The 6,337-nt window shown below is 43.9% G+C and overlaps 1 long non-coding RNA gene across 1 annotated transcript; it reads right to left on the bottom strand.

Moving 5' to 3' along the window:
- Positions 1-468: 468 nt before the first annotated feature.
- LOC115307425 lies at positions 469-5,442 on the bottom strand. Its single transcript, XR_003915751.1, has 3 exons — positions 5,354-5,442; positions 4,514-4,647; positions 469-593 (listed from the first exon to the last, which is right to left on the bottom strand). It is a non-coding gene; the product is annotated as an uncharacterized LOC115307425 (long non-coding RNA).
- Positions 5,443-6,337: the final 895 nt, after the last annotated feature.

Genomic DNA, 6,337 nt, shown 5'->3' with positions numbered 1-6,337 from the left:
TTTTGCTTCTTTTCTCTTTCTTTCTTTCTTCCTTTCTTTCTTTCTTCCCTTCTTTCTTTCTCTTCCTTTCTTTCTCTTTCTTTCTTTCTTCCTTCCTTTCTTTCCTTCTTTCTTCATTCTTCTCTCTTTCTTTCTCTGTTTCTCTCTTTCTTTCTTTCTCTCTCTTTCTTTCTCTTTCTTTCTTTCTTTCTTTCCTTCCTTCCTTCCTTCCTCCTTTCCTCCCCTCCTTCCCTCCTTTCCTCCTTCCTTTCCTCCCTCCTCTCTTCCTTCATTCCTTCCCTCCTTCCTCTCTTCCCTCCTCCCTTCCTCTTTCCCTTTCCTTCCCCTCTCTGACATTTTTGCTGACTTTTGGGAACTGATTTTGCTTCCCAGCCCTCACTTCAATATTCCTATATTTTTAAGCTTCAAATGGAAATCTTTTGAAAGCAGCATCTGGCAGAGGAGGGAACTTCAAGACCAAAGCATCCCAGACCAATGGAGCAGAACAACCTGGGGGTCAAGGAGACGCAATTCCTCATTTTTGGAATCTGTCTCTTGGCTGCTGGCTTGGAGAAGCCTTCCCTGAATCTTTGGTGTCCCCTCCTCAGAAAACCCTGGAAACAAAGAGTCAGAGCTTGTGTCAGGGTTATGGGAACTGAAAAACACTCTACGGCCTTGGGGAGTGCTAAAACCAGAGGATTTATTTGAGAATCCATTGAAATGAGCTATAATGATAAGAAAAAGCCATAAAAATCAGATAAACCACCACCTGCATTCCTGAAAAGGCGACTTCTCCCTGTAAACTGGTGTATTGTGATGGCAAACACATGGAAAGGGGGAGACAACTGTACCTCTGAACACAAGGTTGCATCTCCCAGGATTCTTTCCAGTCCCTCAGCTCAACTTGTATCTGCATTCCCAAACTCCCAAAAGAAGGTGACTGTATCCAAAATATCTTCTGGACATAGTCCTTAGCCTGTGCTGTTCTCCAAACCACACACTGGGTTTGTCCTGGTTGAATTCCCATTGGCAGAGGCCAAGCATCCCAGAATGGAACAGGATGGACCATCACAGCCAGGATTTGCTGTTGTGTGCCCTTCCCTAAAGTAAGATCATGAAATCATAGAAGGGTTTAAGTTGGAGGGGACTTCAAGATCATCAAGTTCCAACCCCCTGCCCTGGGCAGGAACACCTTCCACTTCCTTTCACAACCTTTCAGGTTGCTCAGAGCTCCATCCAACCTGGTCTTGGACACTTCCAGGGATGGGGCAGCCACAGCTCCTCTGGGAAACCTGTTCCAATGCCTCCTCCAAAAAGTTCTGTGGGACCTGACCTTCATGAAGGCTTCTCTTTGAAACCAAACTATTTTATTCTGACAACTTCCCACAAGTAATGGGATTTAACCTGCCCAAAGAAGGATCTATTCCTTGTGCCTCTCTCTAACCAAGCCACTGTCCAAACAAGCAGCAGTTTTCCTGTTCCAGTTTGGTTTTACTCCAAACAAACATCAAACCAAACAAAAATATCCCACTGGTTGCTTTGCCCAGACGCCTGAGAAGGATGGTGCCTTCAGAGGCTCGTTTTGTCCTTCCTACAAAGGCAATAAGTCTGGCATTTACAGGAGAGTGTTATTTTTAGTTATCCCCATTGTGTTTCCTCTTCTTTGTGTGTCATTGGCACTGCTGGGTGTTACCACTGAGTGACAATTTTGGCAAACCCACAATTGTTGCACCCCAAGATACCTTGGTTTACCAAGTCTTCCTGGGTTTTGTTGCTTTCAGAGCACCCAGTGCTCCCCAAAATACGCAAATGAGGGTGATTATTTGCAGAAAACGAAGTTCTACATTTCTCTTTGTGTCTTGATGCTTTGTGGACTTTATTGCACGCCGGTGAATTGAAGGAGAACATCCTGAATTAAATATAGACAAGTCTAGGAAAGGTGCCAGCTAATAAACACCCCAGCAAACAGGGAATCCCACCTGCTGGCAGGTGCCTCTCTATGGTTTTATGGGATCAGAGCAACGTGCTCAGGAATATAACACCATTCTGAGCCATTCCAAGGAATTCCCAGAGCAGGGAATTGCCAGGATGCAATGGATGTTGCCACAGATCTCTCCCAACAGAGTTCAAAGCGGAACAGAAGGATATGAATAGATGAGAACACAAACTGAGACACTCAGGTTAAATTGGTCCTTGGAATAAACCAGGCAAGAAATTATGGTTACTGAACTATTTTTTGTCGCTATTAATAGAAAAACAAAAGAACCCCAAAATATAAAAAAGATTATTCTTCACACCTTTGAGGGAGATACGGAGGGATTGTTCCTTCCCCAACTGCCAGATATTAAGAAAATGAGAAATGCAAAATGATTGTTGTTTGAAAACTTCACTATTTTTCTAGTTACCCAAGAGAATTTTGGGGAAATTCGAAGGCATTCAACTCCAATAAATAAAAATTACAAATACAGACACTAGGAAGTGTTAAAATTCTCAAGAGTGAGATAGAGCAGGGAGTAGAAATCCTACTGATGGTGGATGAATTAACCTAAAATATTGCACTTGCAAGAAGGACCCACCATTTGTTGATGAAAGAAAGCCCTCCTAATATTTTCCAGATACGGATTATTGATTTTTTAGGCTGGGAGAATGAAAAATATGCAGCATTTAGGCTCAGTTCTACCCCTGTGATTGGTCTGGTTTCACATGCTCCGTGAATTCTTACGGTGACTTTGGGCTGGATTCTTCTCCTTGAACAAACACAAAAGCCTGAGGTGACAATTCCATGAGCCACGGGTTAAAAAAAAATTAGGCAAATTCACTAGTTTTGATGAGGAAAATCAGTGTGTCAGTAGGACCTTCTGCTTCCATCAGCTCTTCACTGAGAAGGAGGGAATGAGATCTCTCAGCTTTCACAGGGACACAGCATGGAAGGCTGAGAGTGATCAAAGCAGCAGGGAAATCAAAGCTGGCCTTTGATAATAAAATTCACAGAGATGGAAAGGAAAAGGTTCTTCCTCCAGAGGGTGGCTGGGCAGTGAACAGGCTCCTCAGGGAATGGGCACAGCCCCAAACCTGCCAGAGCTCCAGGAGAATTTGGACAACGCTCTCAGGGACAGGGTGGGGTTGTTGGGGTGTCTGTGCAGGGCCAGGAGTTGGACTCGATGATCCTTGTGGGCCCTTCCAACTCAGGATATTCCCTGACTCCATGACCTCATGAGGTCCGAGATCCCAGGTTTTGCCATAAGAAATGGGCAGTTCCACCTGGGTCCACCCTGATCCACTTACGTAGGAATGTTGTTGTTCTTCCCACACTTAGCACTTCCCACAACAGTCAGTTCCTGAGCCTTCCTGAGGAAAAGATTTTGGGAACTTCCAAGCTTATCTCGTTTCCTGGGCCATTCTCCATGGATCTGCCCTCTGGATTGTTCCCTTTGTTCCAAAAAAGGCTTTTACATACTGGTTTTATCAACTCCTCCTGTGACACATCTGAGTTCTCTACGTTTATTTTTAGGATTTTTGTGAGGATTTGAATAGTGGTGCAGGAGAAGTTAAGACACATAACACTTGTTACAGGCTTGGAAATTTGCCTTTGTGTCTCAATTCCAGATGATTTTTTTGACAGTGTGAGTTGGTCATTCAGAGGAATATGGATTTTTGGTGGACTTTGGTGACATAAAATGAAAAGTCTGGGGCCATCCATCCTGAGATCTATGTCTTTAGACTTTTCTTATGTAAGGAACAGATAAAATAACCCCCCAAAAACTAAAGATATGGTCCAAAACATTGATTCTGATTAGCCCAGAGCATTTTAAGTGACATCTCCCTGTTGCAATCCCACTAAGCCTGTGCTAAATATAAATAAAACATATATATAATATAAACATCCTGTACTAAAAGCAACTCCTGAAGGGAGATCCCTGAAGAAAGCAAAGCTACACTTTCAGGACGTGAAGAGAAGCAATTAAAGGATCAAAGCCAACCAATCTAGGATCTAAAATCAATTAATTGCTCTTTGAAAGTAAATGAATTAGAGAAAAGGATGCTGTTACTGGTCAACCAGGTGCTCTGATAGTTCCTGGGATGATGGTTTGAAGTAGCTGGGAATTAAACACTCTCTTCCAATTGTTTCTTAATTTTTCTCTTCCTTAATTTTTCTCTTTTCTTCCTTAATTTTTCTCTTTTACACTCTCTTCCCATTGTTTCTTCCATAGTTTTTCTCTTTGTAGCCTGTTTAGGTATCCAACACATTTTTAAGACTTTCACCATCCAGAAAACTCCTTCTTGCTCTTCAGTCTCCATGAAAATGTCTCTTCCTTTGTGATTTTCAGACACTGGACATTGATATCCCATAATATTTTTCTCTAGACAGGTGGTGTCTTAAATTGTCATGTACATAAGGGACATTTCAACGTGACTGCTCCTCATTAACCCACAGAGATTTTTCAGATCCCAGCTAAGAGCCAGGAGAGGAATCAGCTCCAGTCCTTTCAAGACCTCCCATCCCCCACAACTTCTGCTCTCATTTTTTAAATACCTTTTCCTCTGCCATTTCATCCCACACAAGTGAACCATGGCAGCTTTCTTAGGTATCCTTTGCATTTTCAGAGCTTACAGGGCATGGAAAAAAATCAGGGATGATATTGCAAGCGTCTGGAAAACAGATCTTTTCTGTGATGAAAAGAGAAAAGAAGGTAATGTCTATTTTTCGTGTGTTCTAGGTCAGCAAAACTGGGGAAACTCCACGCTGGTCACATGGGAAACATGTGAACTGCAGCTACTCTTAACCACAGGCTCATGTGCTACAGATAAACATCACATGGAAATGTGGAATTATAGAATCATTAAGGTCAGAAAAGACCTCCAAGATCATCGAGTCCAACAATTAACTCAGGACTGACAAGGCCACCACTAACCAATGTCCCCAAGTGCCACATCCACATGGCTTTTAAATCCCTCCAGGGATGGGGACTCCCCCACTGCCCTGGGCAGCTGGGCCAGGGCTGGACAAACCTTTCAGTGAAGAAATTGTTCTTAATTTCCAGTATCAGCCTTCCCTGGTGTAACTTGAGGCCATTTCCTCTCGTCCTGTCCCTTGTTCCCTGGGAGCAGAGCCCGACACCCCCCGGCTCCAACTTCCCACCAGGGAGTTGTGGAGAGCAAGAAGGTCCCCCTTGAGCCTCCTTTTCTCCAGGATGAGCCCCCCCAGCTCCCTCAGCTGCTCCTGGTTCTCCAGACCCCTCCCCAGCTCCTTTCCCTTCCCTGGACACCCTCCAGCCCCTTAATGTCTTTCTTGTCCTGAGGGGCCCAAAACTGATCCCAGGATTTGAGGCAGTTCAGGCTGTTTTCTGCTCTGAGGAGGAGGCTGAGAACTGACCTGGTCAGTGCATGCAGAGCAGGGTCTCCAGACAGCTGGCTTTAAATATCTGGGTTTAAATAAGTTAATTAAAACTCTCTTACAACAAAGGCTCTGCATTAACCACTAACTGGAGGGGGCAGCCAGACATTTTGGGGTCAAGGTTAAGCCCATACTTTTTCTCTCCCTCCTCTGTAAGGAGGTTTGGAGATACAGGAGATAAAGATATGGGAGCAATCATTGGGAAGGAGAAATCCTTTCCCAATTTCCAGGAGCTGGGGGAAGCTTCAGGTATGAAACCATAATATGTATTTTTAAAACCCTAAGAGCAGACTGTGCTGCAGCCCTGGAGAGCAAAGGCTGAACATCTCTCCTCCAGTGGGTTGTTTTTTACAATCACAGGCTGGTTTGGGTTGAAAAGGACCTTAAAACATTTCATTCCAAGCCCTCTGCCATGGGCCCAGACACCTTCCACTATGCCAGATTGCTCCCAGCCCACTGTGGGGTTTGTCCTGGGTGACACATGAGTCACTGAACCTCCAGTGGCTCAGGCAGGTCTCAGACTCTCTGTTCAAACTCAGTTTCAGGCTGATCTCAATATTTATCTCATAAAAAACAGCTCCTTTGACTGGCTTCAAAGCAGTGATATTTCTATGAGAAATGTCTCCTTTCAGGGGATTTACCTTTATTTTTTTAAGAACAAAGCAAACAGCCCCTCCTTCCCCTTCACTCCAATCCCAAACTATCACTTGACATTTTTCAGTCTTCTACCAAAGCCCTCAAAGTTTTATGTCTCATCTGAAAAAGATGTTGGTACTGAAATGTTTTATGAGAAAAATAAACACTGTGGCCATTTTCCCCATGGTCTTGCTTTTCCTGTAGCTCTGTCACAATAAAATCCATGAGTTTTTCTTGGTGTTGGCTTTGGGAATTTTAATGTGGCCATGAGGAACCCAACTCACAGAACCCCAGAATCACTGAGGTGGGAAAAGACCTCCAAGTCAT

Source organism: Manacus vitellinus, unplaced genomic scaffold (assembly GCF_001715985.3).
Source record: "Manacus vitellinus isolate BGI_N305 unplaced genomic scaffold, ASM171598v3 scaffold_1_pilon, whole genome shotgun sequence".
Classification (NCBI taxonomy): Eukaryota; Metazoa; Chordata; class Aves; order Passeriformes; family Pipridae; genus Manacus; species Manacus vitellinus.
Note: the sequence above shows the minus strand (reverse complement) of the source record. Positions and strands in the feature narration are given on the sequence as shown.